This window comes from Nerophis ophidion, linkage group LG10 (assembly GCF_033978795.1).
Source record: "Nerophis ophidion isolate RoL-2023_Sa linkage group LG10, RoL_Noph_v1.0, whole genome shotgun sequence".
NCBI classification, from domain to species: Eukaryota; Metazoa; Chordata; class Actinopteri; order Syngnathiformes; family Syngnathidae; genus Nerophis; species Nerophis ophidion.
This window is the reverse complement of record NC_084620.1, coordinates 37,988,947-38,010,130: the sequence shown is the minus strand read 5'-3', so window position 1 is coordinate 38,010,130 and position 21,184 is coordinate 37,988,947. Positions and strand designations below refer to the sequence as shown.

The 21,184-nt window shown below is 41.6% G+C and overlaps 1 protein-coding gene across 7 annotated transcripts in view; it reads right to left on the bottom strand.

The window, feature by feature from the left end:
- The window catches only part of LOC133560769 (nuclear factor 1 B-type-like), a 161,859-nt gene that overhangs the window by 93,548 nt on the left and 47,127 nt on the right, over window positions 1-21,184 (bottom strand). The window lies entirely within an intron of this gene.

Genomic DNA, 21,184 nt, shown 5'->3' with positions numbered 1-21,184 from the left:
TCCGTGCTTAAAACAATGGCGGCCCTCAATGGCGGAGTTGGACAAACAATTAGCTTTGTCGCGGTGTAATTGACTGGCAGGGCTGGCTGGCATTTACATTGGCCCGCTGTTGCCACCCTGCCATTCAGCGGCGCGGGGGCCGCGAAGAATGGGTCCATACAGGCGGTTGGGAGGTTGGCGGCGTGGAGACACCGCTTTTTTTCTCCAGCGTGGCAAACCTCCAAGGAGAGAAAGTGACGAGACTTTGGGTTTAATTATGCATGCGCGTATTCTCCTTCATTGTAGTGGTGGGAAGGGTTAGCCGGGGAGGGGAGAATGACGGGTTGGGGGTAGACGGGAGCAATGACCAATGGTATTCCGCTGCGGAATCCCTCCTCCTGCCGCGCACACAAACACACAAGAGGCGGTCTGGGAGCGAGCCGCCATAGGCTAATGAGGTGACACTCACCGTCTGGAGGCTAGCCAAAACAGTCCATTAACTCTTAGCCACTAGTTAAGAGGAGAAGAAGGAGCGAGATGGCTGTGGGGAGGAGTGAGGAGTGCGGCGCGAGAAAGGGAAAAAAAATGGAGGAGAGGCGGGGGGCTTTCATGGGAGTTTTGTAGCTATGAATGAGGCGGCGGAGAGGGCGGCGAGGAGGTTGGTGTGCGCCCGTGCACCAGCGCTCGCTGTTAGCGATTATGCTACATTCCTTTAGGACTGGGATGAAGAGGAGGGGTGGGCAGTGGATGAGCACAAGAGACCAGGGCAAGGCAGATAGAGTGAATCCCCCCCCCCCGGTCGGGCAGACAGACCTTTGACAGTGGAGCTCTGTGAGTTGCCGCTTTCATCTCGGCGACCCCCCTATCCCGTCGGATAATTATGAGACAAATGCTGCGGAACCCCGCTGCTTGAGTGGCAACGGGTATGGCGGGACGGGAACACGGGGAGGGTTCAAACCTGCAAATCCCGACTGGGCAGCGGGGAGGGATGTGCTGCTGCGTTGAAGGGGGTCTGGGAAATTCCCCATGCTCTCCCCAGGGAGGAGATGAAAGTTTAGGCACAGTGGGCACTGAGAAACAGTCTTAACAGGTGGCAGGGATTGGCATGTAGATCTTTTTTTGGCATTAAAAAAACACACAAATTGCACTCCTCCCACCCACTACAGTAATGTTTGCTCATTTAATGTCCAGTATTATACTAAATAGTAAATGGGTTATACTTGTGTAGCGCTTATTGCACTTTCAAGGTACTCAAAGCGCTTTGACGCTATTTCCACATTCACCCATTCACACACAGATGGCGGGCGCTGCCATGTAAGGCCCTAACCACGACCCATCAGGAGCAAGGGTGAAGTGTCTTGCTCAAGGAGACAACGGACATTACAAAGTCAATAGCCGCAATAGTGTATTAAGACTGTGTTGTCCCAAATCTAGATTTAATGCAGAAATGTAGACAAAGTGCTTGGTAAGTAAACGGTTTTGTGCGTCTGTAGCTTTAAAGGCCTACTGAAACCCACTACTACCGACCACGCAGTCTGATCAATGATGAAATATTAACAATGCAACCCATGCCAATACGGCCTTTTTAGTTTACTAAATTGCAATTTTAAATTTCCCGTGAGTTTCTTGTTGAAAACGTCGCTGAATGATGACGCATACGCGTGACGTCACGGACTGTCAGGAAATATTAGCGTTGCACCACTCGCGGCTAAAAGTCGTCTGCTTTAACCGCATAATTACACAGTATTTTGGACATCTGCGTTGCTGAATCTTTTGCAATTTCTTCATTTAATAATGGAGACTATAAAGAACAATGCTGTTGGTGGAAAGCGGTGGATTGCAGCTGTCTTTAGCACTGAGACACAGTCGGTGTTTCTTTGTTTGTTGTGAAACAGAGCGGTCAAGCGAACATGTTTTCTTTACGCCAACCAGCATGTTTTTGGATAGGGATATTGTTATATATATCTTACCGGAGACATCAGTGGATTATTTGTCGTCCTGCAGCAGCTGTGAGCTTGGCTCCTCGGCTTCTCTCTGAGACACTTTGTGTTCACCGCAGCCATCCGACCTCGAGGTATGTCTTTACAATTTTTAAAATCTCCCTAAAACACTATTAAAACAATAAGCAGATAAGGGATCTTCCAGAATTATCCTAGTAAATGTGTCTCATTACATCTGAAACGCTCACACTGCCGGCGCCCGGAGCCGTCGCTTTTTTATTTTTTATTTATTAATTTTTTTTTTCTGGTCCTTCACTATCAATATCCTAATTCACAAATCTTTCATCCTCGCTCAAATTAACGGGGAAATTGTCGCTTTCTCGGTCCGAATTGCTCTTACAGCTGGCGGCTCCCATTATAAACAATGTGAATATGTGTGGAGCCCTGCAACTCGTGACGTCACGCGCACATACTTCTGGTAAAGGCAGGGCTTTTCTATTAGCGACCAAAAGTTGCAAACTTTATCGTCGATGTTCTCTATTAAATCCTTTCAGCAAAAATATGGCACTATCGCAAAATTATCAAGTATTACATAGAATGGGACTGCTATTCCCGTTTAAATAAGAAAAACTCATTTCAGTAGGCCTTTAATGCCTTTGTCTCCAATAAGCGTTTTACAAATAAAATGGAATCTCGATTTACAAACCCCTCATAATTCAACTTATAAACCACAAATTAGATAAAAAAATATGCTTTGGTGTAGGAACCTTGTCTCAGTGTAGGAACGGTTCATCCACCCATTGTGTGCCATTTTGTGCCAGGCAGCACATCCATTGTGGGCGGCCTCATGGAACGCCGTGCTCACTCAGTCAGCAGAGCAGTGCTGTCCTTAGCTACTGTGCTAATTGTTACTTAGTGTGATATTTAATAAGTTGTTTTTTTAAGCCTTTTTATTCATTATTCCGGTTTTGCTCACTAAGACAGCAATGGACAAGTGACAACAGTGTTGTGTGACCGCATTCTTCCACTGCATGCAAAAAATACTAACCAACAAGGTAAAGTGTTATTTCATTTTATTCCTAATATTTGTAGCGACCTGCGGTTAAAGTTGTGAATTATATATATATATACATATATTTATTTTTTTCTCAGGAGTTTTGTGATCTCAAACTGTGAGTGCACCACAGGGCTAGTGACAGTAGGGTGACTGAAAATATGGTGTGACAAAATGTTTGTCCATTTATAAGCAAGAGCAGGCTCAGTGCTGACAAACACTGAGTATTATTTTTTTAAATGAAAACAAAGGACAATGAAAAATAGCAGTGATAAAAAGAAAGCTGTCTAACTTCTTAAAAAAACAAGCATATGAAATGATGTGTTTAAAAAGCTTCACACAGGCGTAGTATTGATTAATTCCTAGCAATTTAGCAATCGAATTGACTTAATTAACTGCTATTTAGTATATTGTAGTAGATTTATTATTTTATGATATCAGCACCATGGTGCCTCAAGTTTGTGTGTGCTTGTGTGCATGTGGGTGTGTCTGTGTGTGTCATGGATGTTTATTTTCTGACAAATTAAAAAAAAAAAGTACTTGAATTGATATAGACAAAGTTTAGCTGTCGGACTTTGGCTGCAATGATGAAATATTTTTTTCTCACAATTGAGTCTCGCAATTTAACCCATTCTCTCACGCCACGCTTGACATTTCTCACGCTTATATTTCCCCATTCACTACTCTATATTTATTTTTTCACAATACAAGTTTTTACCTTGCCGTAGTTTGAATAACTGGTGGACTGACCCCATGGAAAATGTGTGGCGCATTATGAAGCGTAAAATACGACAGCGGAGACCCCGGACTGCTGAACGACTGAAGCTTTACATAAAACAAGAATGGGAAAGAATTCCACTTTCAGAGCTTCAACAATTGGTTTCCTCAGTTCCCAAACGTTTATTGAGTGTTGTTAAAACAAAAGGTGATGTAACACAGTGGTGAACATGCCCTTTCCCAACTACTTTGGCACGTGTTGCTGCCATGAAATTCTGCAAAAAAAAATAATTGTATGAGTTTGTGACCTGTTATAGCCTGCTTTAATTAATGCAAACTGAAGTGTTGTATTGGCACAAAAGATTGTTTTGTCACAATCAACGCTCTCAAAATAAGTATAGTAATGTGCGTATTTGTGAATGTGTGTTTTTGTTAGTGTGCGTGTGTGTGCGTGTGCGTGTGTACGTGTGCCAGTGATGTGTCAGCGATTGTCGCCACTTGTGACAGCGCCCGGCCTCGCAGCCAAGAGGAGTTTCCCACTGGCAGAGCAGCACGCTGAAGACTCGGAAACCGCATGGGTGCGCCCTCCGCCAGGGACCAGAGGGAGATGGCCGCCGTCCAGCTGGGCAGGAGCCCAATGAGGGTGCCTGCCATCCCGCCTCTATCCCCCACCACCACCACCACAAACACACACACAGGACACCTTGGAGTGAATGGAATGATGCGATCGCTACATCTAAGAGCACAACTTGGCTGGAAACACACAAAGAAAACAAAGCGTGCACTCAGTCAGATGATCTTTGCTGGCACGATGGTCTCCCTACCAAATGGGACATGAGTTTGAAAAGAAGAGGGTGGTGTCTTACACACACACACACACAGACAGACACACACACGCACACACACACACACAGAGTTTAATGTGCCATTACCAGCATGAAAACAGACGAGTAACATTGCCAACAGATGTTATTTCCACCATTACACTGAAGCTGCATATATATAAGAATGCCTATTTGCTGGAGAAGATGTTGTCGCATCAGCACTTTCTCAACATGCATCATGGGCACCGAAGCTAAAAGCAGTAAGAAAACAGTTTTATGTCAGTGTATCAAAAGCGCTGTCTAACACACCTTCTGGCGCGGTGTGGCTCAGTCCTAACGCCGCACACACCTTCCAAGACCTCTGACGGCGCACTAATGCCTCGGAGAAGGCAGCATTTTAACTCCACGGCCAGTAAAAGCAATTCCCTTGTTATTGAGCTTGCCCGGAATCAAAACTCACTAGGAATGGAAGAGGAGTGAATGAGACTTCCATTTATCATGAAACAGGTTCTCACATAAGTCAAGAGGGAATTGATGTCTCCTGTGGCACCACAAGGTCAAGTCACTGGCAGCCATCCAGACGCTGAGAAGTTCCTCATAGACCATCCAACCCAGACATTTGTGAAAGTATGGGCCGCTCTCAGGAGCTCAGTGATTTCCAGCGTGGAACTGTCATAGAATGCCACCTGTGCAACAAATCCAGTCGTGAAATTTCCTCGCTTCTATATATTCCAAAGTCAACTGTTGGCTTTATTATAAGAAATAGGAAGAGTTTGGGAACAACAGCAACTCAGCCGCAAAGTGGTAGCCCATGTAAACAGACAGCGGATGCTAAAGGGCTTCCATGGCCGAGCAGCTGCATCTAAGCCATACATCACCAAGTCCAATGCAAAGCGTCGGCATACTTGCCAACCCTCCCGGATTTTCCGGGAGACTCACGAAATTTAGCGCCTCTCCCAAAAAAGTCCCGAAATTCAGATGGAGCTGGAGGCCACACCCCCTCCAGCTCAAACATGCACAGTTCGAAGCCTGAAAAGGAGGATTGCAGGCGGATCTGACGGCATTTAAAGTCATTTTTAAAAACGACTCCTAATCCTCCTCCTTTTCGACCGGACGACCGCGGAGAATTAAAGTAGGAACACTCCGGAGGCAGAAGTTCATTAAGAGGGGCAAACTCACCGGCTCTCAGCCATGTTTCCATCACACAGAGGAAGTCAATTCTGCCGCCCGCGGGAAGTGAAGAAATCCTTCAGGACAAATGTTTTGTTTGTCAAAGATGTTGCGTTCACAAGACCGAACCTGGCGGGGGCTAGCACGTCCACGGGCGCAGCTAATCCAGGTCGACACAGAGCTGACAGCGAGAGACGGCAGGGCAAAGCACATACTGGCGCCATCTTCTGGAAACTCGGAAGTGACGTTACTCAAATAGTGAAAGGTAAATGTTGTTGTTTTTTTGTACCCAGCAAGCACAGTACAGTTAGTAGAACAGCTGTGTTTTTATCACTGCGTATTTGATAGGTGCCGTCTGAAATTCAACTATTTTTTTATTTATATATATAATACAATAAATATATATAGCTAGAATTCACTGAAAGTTAAGTATTTCATACATATATATATGTATATATTAATATATATATATATGTATATATATATATATATTAATATATATATTAATTACAGCCAATATAAAAATATTGGCTGTAAATATACGCTCCTCTTAACCACACCCCCAAACCACGCCTCCACCCCACCCCCGACCACGCCCCCCACCTCCCGAAATCGGAGGTCTCAAGGTTGGCAAGTATGAGCGTCGGATGCACGCCGCCACTGGACTCTAGAACACTGTAGACGCCTTCTCTGGAGTGATGAATCACACTTTTCCATCTGGCAATCTGATTGACGAGTCTGGGTTTGGAGGTTGTTAGGAGAACAAAACATTTTGGACTGCATTGTGCCGATTGTGAAATTTGGTGGAGGAGGAGTTATTGAATGGGTTTGTTTTTCAGGAGTTGGGCTTGGCCCCTTAGTTCCAGTGACAGGAATTTTGAATGCTCGAGGATACCAAAACATTTTGGACAATTCCGTGTTCCCAACATTGTAGCAACAGTTTGGAGTGGGCTCCTTCCTCTTCCAACATGACTGTGCACCAGTGCACGAAGCAAAGTCCATAAAGACATGAATGACAGAGTCAGGTGTGGATGAACTTGACTGCGGTGCACAGAGTCCTGACCTGAACCCAATAGAACACCTTTGGTGTGAATTAGAACGGAGACTGAGGGCCAGGCCTTCTCGACCAACATCAATGTGTGACCTCACCAATGTGCTTTTGGAAGAATGGTGAAAAATTCCAATAAACACACTAAGCAACCTTGTGGACAGCCTTCCCAGAAGAGTTGAAGCTATAATAGCTGCAAAAGGTGGACCGACATCATATTGAACCCTACGAGTTAGGAATGGGATGGCACTTCAAGTTCATATGTGAGTCAAGGCAAGTGGTCAAATACTTTTGGCAAAATATTATTTCCGTGTACTAGAGCACATTGGAGTGTGTACCATTGTACAAGAGGGACACATGTTGTAACATTGATATGTGGCCTTGTGGCCTGTTCATAAGCACCAAATGTAATAAAAAACATTTATCATCTCCCACACATGTTTGCTCCACTTTAGAGAAGACAAGCGCTCAAATGTTCACTTTTTAAAGTTACGGCTTTTCACAGCATCATGAAGATGTCCCTGATGGACATCCCCAATGGTTGACCCACCCCGAATTACATGAGCCCATCCTGTGTATATGCCAATCCATTTTGAAGGAAAAAAGCAGCCGTTATGACACATCTTAAAATAAAGCTCTGCAAACCATTTATCCATCGGCCCCAGATGTGAGAGCTGTAAGTTTGATCCTTGTTTTTCTTTTAATAGGCTAACCTAGCATCGTTCTGTTAAAATGTGAGTGTAATGTTCGCACTTAAACTAATACAGCTATTAGGGGTGTGGGAAAAATCCATTCGAATTTGAATCCCGATACTCACGTTGTGCGATTCAGAATCGATTGTCATTTAAAAAAAAATCGATTTCTTTTTTTTTTTTTTTCAATCCAACAAAACAATACAGAGCAATACCATAACAATGCAATTCAATTCCAAAACCAAACCTGACCCTGCAACACTCAGAACTGCAATAAACAGAGCAATTGAGAAGACACAAACACAACACAGAACAAATCAAAAGTAGTGAAACAAAAATTAATATTATCAGCAACAGTATCAACATCTGTTATAATTTCAGCATAGCAGTGATTAAAAATCCATCATTGACATTATCATTAGACATCTATAAAAATTATAAAAAAGAACAATAGTGTCACAGTGGCTTACACTTGCATCACATCTCATAAGCTTGACAACACACTGTGTCCAATGTTTTCACAAAGATAAAATAAGTCATATTTTTGGTTCGTTTAATAGTTAAAACAAATTTACATTATTGCAATCAGTTGATAAAAGATTGTCCTTTACAATTATAAAAGCTTTTTTTTTTAAATATACTACTCTGCCAGCATGTCAGCAGACTGGGGTAGATCCTGCTGAAATCCTATGTATTGAATGAATACAGAATCGTTTTGAATCGGAAAAATATCGTTTTTGAATCGAGAATCGCGTTAAATCGAAAAAATCGACTTATAATCGAATCGCGACGACAAAAATCGATATTGAATCGAATCGCGGGACACCCAAATATTCGGAGCCCTAATTATATATATATATATATATATATATATATATATATATATATATATATATATATATACATATATATATATATGGATATATATATATATATATGTATATATATATATATATATATATATGTATATATATATATATGTATATATATATATATATATATATATATATATTTATATATGTATATATATACATATATCTATATATAAATATGTATATACACAAATATATACATATGTGTACATACAGTATAAGCAAAGTGTATACTAAATATATATACATATATATGTGTAGTTGCATATATATGTATATATTAACACGTATATATACAAACTACATTTATGTATGTATGTATGTATATATTTAATAAAAAATGAGAATCGATTCTGAATCGCACGTGAGTTTCGCGATTCAAATTCGAATCGATTTTTTCCCAAATATGTACACACACATATACATCAATCAATCAATCAATGTTTACTTATATAGCCCTAAATCACTAGTGTCTCAAAGGGCTGCACAGACCACCACGACATCCTCGGTAGGCCCACATAAGGGCAAGGAAAACTCACACCCAGTGGGACATTGGTGACAATAATGACCCAGTGGGACGTCGGTGACAATGATGACTATGAGAACCTTAGAGAGGAGGAAAGCAATGGATGTCGAGCGGGTTTAACATGATACTGTGAAAGTTCAATCCACAATGGATACAACACAGTCGCGAGAGTCCAGTCCAAAAAGGATCCAACACACAGCAGCGAGAGTCCCGTTCACAGCGGAGCCAGCAGGAAACCATCCCAAGCGGAGGCGGACCAGCAGCGCAGAGATGTCCCCAGCCGATACACAGGCGAGCAGTACATGGCCACCGGATCGGACCGGACCCCCTCCACACGGGAGAGTGGGACATAGAAGAAAAAGAAAAGAAACGGCAGATCAACTGGTCTAAAAAGGGAGTCTATTTAAAGGCTAGAGTATACAAATGAGTTTTAAGGTGAGACTTAAATGCTTCTACTGAGGTGGCATCACGAACTGTTACCGGGAGGGTATTCCAGAGTACTGGAGCCCGAACGGAAAATGCTCTATAGCCCGCAGACTTTTTTTGGGCTTTGGGAATCACTAATCAGCCGGAGTCCTTTGAACGCAGATTTCTTGCCGGGACATATGGTACAATACAATCGGCAAGATAGGATGGAGCTAGACCGTGTAGTATTTTATACGTAAGTAGTAAAACCTTAAAGTCACATCTTAAGTGCACAGGAAGCCAGTGCAGGTGAGCCAGTACAGGCGTAATGTGATCAAACTTTCTTGTTCTTGTCAAAAGTCTAGCAGCCGCATTTTGTACCAACTGTAATCTTTTAATGCTAGACATGGGGAGACCCGAAAATAATACGTTACAGTAGTCGAGGCGAGACGTAACAAACGCATGGATAATGATCTCAGCGTCTTTACTGGACAGAATGGAGCGAATTTTAGCGATGTTACGGAGATGAAAGAAGGCCGTTTTAGTAACGCTTTTAATGTGTGCCTCAAAGGAGAGAGTTGGGTCGAAGATAATACCCAGATTCTTTACCGTGTCGCCTTGTATAATTGTTTGGTTGTCAAATGTTAGAGTTGTATTATTAAATAGAGTTCGGTGTCTAGCAGGACCGATAATCAGCATTTCCGGTTTTTTGGCGTTGAGTTGCAAAAAGTTAGCGGACATCCATTGTTTAATTTCATTAAGACACGCCTCCAGCTGACTACAATCCGGCGTGTTGGTCAGCTTTAGGGGCATGTAGAGTTGGGTGTCATCAGCATAACAGTGAAAGCTAATACCGTATTTGCGTATGATGTCACCTAGCGGCAGCATGTAGATGCTGAAGAGTGCAGGGCCAAGGACCGAACCCTGGGGAACTCCACACGTTACCTTAACGTAGTCCGAGGTCACATTGTTATGGGAGACACATTGCATCCTATCAGTAAGATAAGAGTTAAACCAAGACAGGGCTAAGTCTGACATACCAATTCGTGTTTTGATACGTTCTAATAAAATATTATGATCGACGGTATCGAAAGCAGCGCTAAGATCGAGGAGCAGCAACATAGATGACGCATCAGAATCCATCGTTAGCAATAGATCATTAGTAATTTTTGCGAGGGCTGTCTCCGTGGAGTGATTTGCTCTGAAACCGGATTGAAAGGTTTCACATAGATTGTTAGACGCTAAGTGTTCATTTAACTGCTCCGCAACAATTTTTTCAAGGATTTTTGAAATAAAGGGAAGGTGAGACACCGGTCGGTAATTTACCATGAGGTCAGGATCGAGGTTAGGTCTTTTAAGAAGAGGATGAATAACCGCTTTTTTGAATGCTAGGGGAACAGTGCCCGAGGAGAGTGATAAGTTTATAATATTTAGCACTGATGGACCTAATAATACAAAGAGCTCCTTGATCAGTTTCCCAGGAAGAGGGTCAAGTAAACATGTTGTCTGTTTTATTCCATTTACACGTTGTAACAATTCCTCTAATGTTATTTCCTCAAAACGAGAGAAACTATTTTGGAGGGCAGTATCCGCCGTATATACAATCGTGTCAGTGTTAATAGAACCCCGTTGTAGCTGGGACGCATTGTCTTTAATCTCCTTTCTAATGACTTCAATTTTCTTACTAAAGAATTGCATAAAGTCATCAGCTGAGTGGGTTGAGCTACTGGAAGGAGTCCCTTGTTGGGTTAGCGATGCTACCGTACTAAACAAAAATTTAGGATCGTTTTTATTACGGTGGATGAGATTTGAGTAATATTTAGCTTTAGCTAAGGTAAGCATGCGTTTATAAGTTATTAAACCATCACTCCATGCTTGATGGTGCACCTCAAGTTTAGTTGTGCGCCATTTGCGTTCCAGCTTTCTACATAATAATTTCTGAGCTCTAGTTTCTTCTGTAAACCACGAAATGCGCTTTTTTGGAGCCTTTTTTAACTTTAGCGGTACTATGTTATCAATGGTTTCGCGCAGGGCGTCGTTAAAGTTGTTAGTGAGGTTATCAATAGAACCCAAATACTTTGGGAATGGTGCCATTACCGAGGGCAGTAGGTCAGCAAGAGTTGTCGTTGTGGCTGTATTAATGTTGCGGCTGCTATAGCAGTTATTATTATTATTAGTTTGACGAACATGCGTCTGACCCTCGAATTTTATAAGGTAATGATCGGACAATACTTTTGTATACGGGAGTATCGTAACTTTGGAAACGGTGATGCCCCTGACAAGCACTAGGTCTATCGTATTACCGTTGCGATGCGTGGGTTCATTTATTATTTGTGTGAGACCACAGCTATCAATTACAGTCTGGAGCGCTACGCACGGTGGGTCCGATGGGGTATTCATATGGATATTAAAGTCCCACATTATGATTATATTATCGGCGTGTGTCACTAGATCAGCAACAAACTCTGAGAATTCATTGATAAAGTCCGACTAGGGCCCTGGGGGGCGGTAGATAACAGCCAGGTGTAGAGGCAGTGATGTGACAGACCTCATAGTAAGCACCTCAAACGATTTATATTTATTATTTATGTTAGGACTAAGGTTAAAGTTTTAGTTGTATATTAGTGCGACCCCCCCACCCCTTTTGAGCGGACGGGCAATATGCGCATGTGTAAAGTTAGGAGGACATGCCTCATTTAGCGCAAAAAAGTCGTTTGGTTTAAGCCAGGTTTCGCTGAGACCGATGACGTTAAGATTGTTGTCTCTGATAATATCATTAACTAACAACGTTTTAGGAGACAATGATCTTATGTTTAAAAAAACTATATTATAGGTAGTGGGCTGTTTTAGGGAATTTTTGATCAAATTATCCGTAGTAGCAATATTAATAATGTTGTGTTTATTATGCCCAGTGCATTTAGTATAGTTACGACCATATCTAGGAATTGATACGACAGGAATTTTCCGATTGTTTGTTTGTTGCTTTGATAAACTGCACGCATCATGGTTAGCCACCTCAGTAACGGGGATTTTCCGATTGTTTGTTTGTTGCTTTGATAAACTGCACGCATCATAGTTAGCCACCTCAGTAAAACACATGTCCAACTCTGAAACACTCAAAGCAGAAAAAACTTGTTCTAATTTAACTGACTCCTTACCCAGACCAGTAGTCTCGCATTTTCCATCTAAATCCGTCTTCGGGATGGAGGGAAGTGGTGTTCTGTGGGGATTAGCCTTCTGCTTTGTTTTTAGCCCCGCTCGGCATCCGCGTTTCCGATCACACCGCTGGCGTCTGCTCCGTAGACGGCCCCCGCTGCTACTATACTCCCCTGCTTCACAGGCCGCTGGATGTAGCCGCCGACGTATTCCCATGCTAGTTAGCATGTTTAGCACGCACGCGTCTATCAGTCCAAAACGGTCCGATATGTCCACATCCAGAAGTGTCTGGCGGTCGTACGTGATCACGGAGTGACCACGATGTGAGCCAGCCATAAAGTTTATACATATTCATAGACATATATGGTAAATGTGTTATATATGTATAGCGCTTTTCTACCTTTTTAAGGAACTCAAAGCGCTTTGACACTATTTCCACATTCACACACACATTCCCACACTGATTTATATACACACACATATCCATATATATATATATGTATATATATATATATATATATATATATATATATATATATATATATATATATACATACATACATATGTATATACACATAAATATACATATATATACACACACACTATATAAATATACACACACACACATGTATATATATATATACAGTCAAGAAAATAAGTATTTGAACACCCTCCTATCTTGCAAGTTCTCCCACTTAGAAATCATGGAGGGGTCTGAAATTTTCACGGGAGGTGCATGTCCACTGTATGAGAGATAACCTAAAAAGGAAAAATCCAGAAATCACAATATATGATTTTTTTTAGAATGTATTCATGTGATACAGCTGAAAATAAGTATTTGAAAACCTGTCAATCATTTAGAATTCGGACCCTCAAAGACATGTTAGTCCGCCTTTAAAAGCCCTCCTCCACCCACTGTATTATCCTGGGATCAGATGCACCTGTGTGAGGTCGTTAGCTGCATAAAGACACCTGTCCACCCCATACAATCAGTAGGACCCAAACATTCAGCATAACTAAGAGCAAAGAGCTGTCAAAAGACACCAGAGACAAAATTGTACAACTCCACAAGGATGGAAAGGGCTCTGGAGAAATTGACAGGCAGCTTGGTGAAAAAAGGCCCACTGTTGGAGCAATCATTATAAAATGCAAGAAGCTAAACATGACGGTCAATCTCAATGGGAGTGGAGCCTCATGCAGGATATCACCTGGTGGGGTCTCAATGATGCTAAGAAAGGTGAGGAATCAGCCCAGGACTACACGGCAGGACTTGGTCAATGACCTGAAAAGAGCTGGGACCACTATTTCCATAGTCAATGTTGGTAATACACTAAGACGTCATGGTTTGAAATCATGCATGGCACGGAAGGTTCCCCTGCTTAAACCAGCACATGTTAAGGCCCGTCTTAAGTTTGCCAATGACCAGTTGGATGATCCAGAGGAGTCATGGAAGAAAGTTTTGTGGACACATGAGACCAAAATTGACCTTTTTGGTCATAATTCCACTATGCGTGTTTGGAGGAAGAAGAATGATGCGTACCATCCCAAGAACACCATCCCTACTGTGAAGCATGGGGGTGGTAGCATCATGCTTTGAGGGTGTTTTTCTGCTCATGGGACAGGACAACTGTACTGTACAAACCATGTTTCCATATGAGTTGGGAAATTGTGTTAGATGTAAATATAAACGGAATGCTATGATTTGCAAATTATTTTCAACCCATATTCAGTTGAATATGCTACAAAGACAACATATTAGATGTTCAAACTGATAAACATTTTTTTTTTTGCAAATAATCATTAACGTTAGAATTTGATGCCAGCAACACGTGACAAAGAAGTAGGGAAAAGTGGCAATAAATACTGTTAAAGTTGAGAAATGCTCATCAAACACTTATTTGGAACATCCCACAAGTGTGCAGGCTAATTGGGAACAGGTGGGTGCCATAATTGGGTATAAAAGCAGCTTCCATGAAATGCTAAGCAATTCACAAACAAAGATGGGGCGAGGGTCACCAATTTGTAAGCAAATTGTCGAACAGTTTTAGAACATTTCTCAACGAGCTATTGAAAGGAATTTAGGGATTTTACCATCTACATTCCGTAAAATCATCAAAAGGTTCTGAGAATCTGGAGAAATCACTGCACGTAAGCGATGATATTACGGACCTTTGATCCCTCAGGCGGTACTGCATCAAAAACCAACATCAGTGTGTAAAGGATATCACCACATGGGCTCAGGAACACTTCATAAAACCACTGTCAGTAACTACAGTTGGTTGCTACATCTGTAAGTGCAAGTTAAAGCTCTACTATGCAAAGCAAAAGCCATTTATCAATAACATCTCAATTTCTCTGGGCCCGAGATCATCTAAGATGGACTGATGCAAAGTGGAAAAGTGTTCTGTGGTCTGATGAGTCCACATTTAAAATTATATTTGGAAAATGTGGACGTGGTGTCCTCCGGAACAAAGAGGAAAAGAACCATCCGGATTGTTATAGGCGCAAAGTTCAAAAGCCAGCATCTGTGATGGTATGGGGGTGTATTAGTGCCCAAGGCATGGGTAACTTACACATCTGTGAAGGCAACATTAATGCTAAATGGTCCATACAGGTTTTGGAGCAACATATGTTGTCATCCAAGCAACGTTATCATTAACGCCCCTGCTTATTTCAGCAAGACAATGCCAAGCCACGTGGTACAACAGCGTGGTTTCGTAGTAAAAGAGTGCGGGTACTTTTTTGGCCCTACTGCAGTCCAGAACTGTCTCCCATCGAAAATGTGTGGTGCATTATGAAGGGTAAAATACGACAGCGGAGACCCTGGACTGTTGAACGACTAAAGCTCTAAATAAAACAAGAATGAGAAATAATTCCACTTTCAAAGCTTCAACAATTAGTTTCCTCAGTTCCCAAACGTTTATTGAGTGTTGTTAAAAGAAAAGGTGATGTAACAACTACTTTGGCGCATGTTGCAGCCATGAAATTCCAAGTTAATTATTATTTGCCAAAAAAATTAAGTTTATGAGTTTGAACATCAAATATCTTGTATTTGTAGTGCATTCAACTGAATATGGGTTGAAAAGGATTTGCAAATCTTTGTATTCCATTTATATTTACATCTAACATCATTTCCCAACTCATATGGAAACGGGGTTTGTATTAAGGAGAGGATGACTGCAGCCATGTATTGTGAGATTTTGGCCAAAAACCTCCTTCCCTCAGTCAGATCATTGAAGATGAGTCGTGGCTGGATCTTCCAACATGATAATGACCCAAAGCACACAGCCAGGTAAACCAAGATGTGCCTTCATAAGAACCATATCAAGGTTCCGGAGTGGCCTAGCCAGTCTCCAGACCTAAATCCAATTGAAAATCTTTGGAGGGAACTGAAAGTCTGTGTTACTCAGCGACAGCCCAGAAACCTGACTGATCTAGAGAAGATCTGTGTGGAGGAATGGGCCAAAATCCCTCCTGCAGTCTGTGCAAACCTGCTGAAGAACTATAGGAAACGTTTGACCTCTGTAATTGCAAACAAAGGCTACTCTACCAAATATTAATGTTGGCGTTCAAATACTTATTTTCAGCTGTATCACACAAATAAATTGTTGAAAAATCATAGATTGTGATTTCTGGATTTTTCTTTTTAGGTTATCTCTCATACAGTAGACATGCACCTACCGTGAACATTTCAGACCCCTCCATGATTTCTAAGTGGGAGAACTTGCAAAATAGCAGGGTGTTCAAACACCTATTTTCTTCATTGTATATATATATATACAAACTTTGATGGGAGTGTTAGGATATTTCTAAATAACTTTATAGGGACGGCGTGGCGCAGTGGGAGAGTGGCCGTGCGCAACCCGAGGGTCACTGGTTCAAATCCCACCTAGAACCAACCTCGTCACGTCCGTTGTGTCCTGAGCAAGACACTTCACCCTTGCTCCTGATGGGTGCTGGTTGGCGCCTTGCATGGCAGCTCCCTCCATCAGTGTGTGAATGTGTGTGTGAATGGGTAAATGTGGAAGTAGTGTCAAAGCGCTTTGAGTACCTTGAAGGTAGAAAAGCGCTATACAAGTACAACCCATTTATCATTTATAGGCAGAATACAGCAACTCATAAGTTCCATTGTAAGCAGAATTTTAGTCGCATTTATTTACTTGTTAGAAGGCTTTAAAAAGGAAAAACGTGTTCTTGTCTTACATAAGGATTGTAAATGATAGGCAAAAATAATAAGTGCAGATCCCCTTTGAGGTTACCTGGTTGCACAGTATGTGATATGATACGATGCATATTTAAAAAGTGAATAAAGTACACAATAATGCTTCTTGGAAACACACTTTTGGAGACAGATGTGGATAATTACAAATCATTAGCACTAAAACTACAGACACACAAAACTTGGACCTCTGACACAAATAGGTGCAACATACTATATTAGGCTATCCAACAGTACAAACAGTATATTCTGTATATACTAGTTTCAAAGTAAGGCGTACAGGGTGCATTATTGTCCATCATGCATGAAACAAATGTGAGTGGTAGCCATGTGCATATTCCTTCCCTGCTATTTAGGACAACATTGTAAAGGGCCTTTGTTTTAATATTATTTCTGGGCTGGTGCCAAGATGCCAGGGTGACACACAACAAAGACATATGTCATCCTGGTCCATCTGGCAGGTTTGTGTTTGTTTGCAGCAACGCGGAAATGTCATTTTTTAGTAATTATTTAGAAGTGGGTAATGCTGGAAACGTGGGTTTGGTTGTGATGTTCCCACGAGGCTCCCCAGCTATAATCTGCTGAAATATTTGCACAGATGACGGCAGCAATGACTCTGGAGATGGAGTGCTCACTTTTTCCCTTCACTTTTTAAGCTCGACAACAGGAATCTCCTCCCCACTCCACTTTTTTTTTTTTTTGTCGGCCAACACACCCACCACCAGCCTGCGTGAGCTTCACAGTGCTCCTTCTTGCGAGGATCGGTCCAGTCAGGGCCACACCGCAGGGGCCTTCACACCCACCTCACCAGGAATACATGCAGTTCATTTTCTTGCCGCTAATTTCTGACATTGAACTGCAATTACCATCCATCCATCCATCCATTTTCTACCGCTTATTCCCTTTTGGGGTCGCGGGGGGCGCTGGCGCCTATCTCAGCTACAATCGGGCGGAAGGCGGGGTACACCCTGGACAAGTCGCCACCTCAACTGCAATTACCGGATATTTAAATGCCTGACTTGATATTCTGGCTCCTTGCAAACACACCTGCAAATACCAGTTTACCTGCAGGCCACTTCTCACATAAGCCCCGGTTTTACCATGTCACATTAAAAACAATATTATGCTACATCAACGAGCCTCTTCAGAAGGCACGTCTAACGACTCGTATTGACACCCGACACTGGTTTGTGCGGCTGGCAGCCCCGCAGAAGCACTTCCTGTTGGCGGCGCGCGGGCTCGATCCAAGCCACTTGAACTGGGCAGGGTCTACCTGGAAACACAACCGAGCGCCATTAACTTCCTTTTCTACGTTCTCAGTAGACCCAACTGCAGCAGCGAAACAGGGTGTCCATAAAGTCTGGGTGCAGGCGTGCCAATGGTTTTCAGATAAATTGGATGAAAATATAAATTTTACTAAAGACTTTGTGTTGTTCAGTGATGAAGCTCTTTTGCAGTATGTAAATGGTGAAGTCAACCGTCAGAATCTTCGATACTGGTCAAAAGCAGTGTTAATTTTGTTGACGAAAAATGTTCGTCATAGTTATCGTCAACGACCTTTTTTTTCTGACTAAAACGAGACAATAACTAAATAAAAAATAATTCACGTGGACTAAGACGATGACGAGTGTATTGACATATTCATCAACGAATAAAAACGAGACGAAAAGGTCTGCCAGAGACGAGATCCAATCGGAACTCATTTCGTTAGGAAGAGGCGGGAGGAGTTGGGAAGAGAACCAATCAGAGCGACGTGGTAAGGAAGTTACGTAAACGTAGTTTGCGTTTGAGACTGACCCGGGAATGCGCTGCAGAGGACAACATGTCAACGCCGGGGATGAAGAGGAGAGAGGACATATGGGGAAATTTTATATTTGACGTCAAAGATAACAAGACGCAGTGTAAGAAATGCAGCGCGAGGATTACGGGGAAAAACACAACAAACTTGAAGCGACATTTACAGTCGAATCACCCCGAAATCCACACACAGGTAAGCATTTCCACAACATACAACTCACTCGACGTTATCCCGTTTATTTCACGACTTACTCGTGAAATACTAAATTTGAGACATGATTTTCATCAAAATACGACTTGTATCGGTGATTTTTCCGCTGTTTTGCTTTGACTTTCAGAAATTGAAGGGAAAGTTTACATATTATCCTTTAGTCGACTAAATCTACTGTAGTTTTCGTCGACTATAATCTTATATTTCATCAACTAAAACTAGACTAAAACTAAAACAATTTAAATAACTAAATTATGACTAAAACTAAATTACATTTTAGTCAAAAGACTATGACTAAAACTAAATTAAATTTTGCGGTCAAAATTAACACTGGTCAGAAGGCAAACAATTATGTGGTTTTAACCATGTTCTTTGTGCACACCCTGTACACTGCAAACAAGAGACATAATACAAGCTAAAATTACTATATTTCAGGGAAAAATACACTAAAAACTAGTGAAATTATATATGAGACATCCTAAATTAGGATTTGTATAATTAGAAATTAGCAGGAATTTGAAGCTCAAAATGAGTATTTTATTCTGAAAAAATGCATTATTCAACTTCCAATTCTTAAATTAAACATCTTCAAGATGTTGCAGAATCTTAAAACAAGATTTTCTATGTGGAGAAAACATATCTATCCATCTATTTTCTTTGGGTCGCAGGGGCAGCAGCCTAACAAAAAAAAAAATTCCATCCCTTCTCTACTGCTGGGTCGCGGGGGGTGCTGGAGCCTATCTCAGCTGCATTTGGGCAGAAGGCGGCGTACACCCTGGACAAGTCGCCACCTCATTGCAGGGCCAACACAGATAGACAGACAACATTAACACTCACATTCACACACTAGGGCCAATTAAGTGTTGCCAATCAACCTATCCCCAGGTGCATGTTTTTCTCAATTTTAACATTTTTAAACTATCAATTCATCCATCCATTTCCTACCGCTTGTCCCTTTTGGGTTTGTAATGGGTGCTGGCGCCCATCCCAGTTGCAGTCAGGCGGAAGGCACTGTACACCCTGGACAAGTCGCCACCTCATGGCAGGGCCAACACAAATAAACAGACAACATTCACACACTAAGACCAATTTAGTGTTGCCAATCAACCTATCCCCAGGTGCATGTCTTTGGAAGTGGGAGGAAGCCGGAGTACCCGGAAGGAACCCACGCAGTCACGGGCAGAACATGCAAACTCCACACAGAAAGATCCCGAGCCCGGGATTGAACCCTGACTACTCAGGACCTTTGTAATCTGAGGCAGACGCACTAACCCCTCTCCCACCGTGAAGCCCGAGGGGCATTTCTAGAAATACAATTTGAAATGATTGGAATTGCAACTTAAATATTGCTTGTTTTCAAAATAAAATACTTATTTCCATCTTGAAAATCCTGCTAATTTCCAGATATACATATAGCTAAATGTACATATAATTTCACTGGTTTTTAGGATTTTTATCTTGTATTTTGTCAGCTCTTTTTTTGCAGAGCACACTTCAGAAAAACTGGGGGGTGTTTTAAGTGCATATTCAAGGAATAAGTAAGAATTTACACATTATAGTCACATTAAGTGACATTTTTGCCACTTCCTATGAGTTGCGGTCAAAATGCATCGTACGACCTGTTAACATGTATTTTCAGAGGTAGCTTTTTTTTTGATTGATTGAGACTTTTATTAGTAGATTGCACATTACAGTACATATTCTTTACAATTGACCACTAAATGGTAACACCCAAATAAGTTTATCCAACTTGTTTAAGTCGGGGTCGACGTTAATTAATTCATGGTATAAATAAATACTATCAGCATAATACAGTCATCCCACAAGTTAATTATCAGAGTATATACATTGAATTATTTACATTATTTATAATATGGGGTGTGGGGTGTGGAGGGGGTTGGGGCAAGGGGGTTAGGTTTGGTCAATTTAAGGAAGACCCAACTTAAGAGTGTTTTGACATAAGAGCTTTTTCTTTTTTTACCTGTTTACCTTCGAGATACAAGCATCCCCACCATTAGCTGGCGTAGCAAATGTCACAATGAACCCCATAAGACAGGCCTAATACATCTGGTCTGGTGATTGACATAACTTTGTTTTTCCAACCATGGAAAGGAAGAAAGTGAGTGCAAAGCAGCTGAGAAGAAATTGAATTGAATTAAAGAAAGAAATCATCAAAACCGTGATCGAGTGAGTTGCCAATTTGGCAAAGTAATTTGAGTTTATCACTGCTAGCCTGCGTTATTCTGGAGCAAGTTTAGTCCAACGCCAGTCGAAAATGTTAAAATAAAATCTAAATGGGGGACAGTTATCCATGAAAGTAGGGAAAAGCTGCTGATGGCGTAATTGACGGAGAAACAGTTGGAAGAGTATACTGTAGAAGTCCTCTCTCCGAGGTAAACGCTCCACATTATTGTTGTGTGACACAAAACTATTGTTTGTACTGCATTTTGGAGGGGGGCAGTTACCGATTAACTTGAGTTCAATCATTTCAGTGGGAGACATTAATTTAAAGGGGAACATTATCACCAGACCTATGTAAGCATCAATATATACCTTGATGTTGCAGAAAAAAGA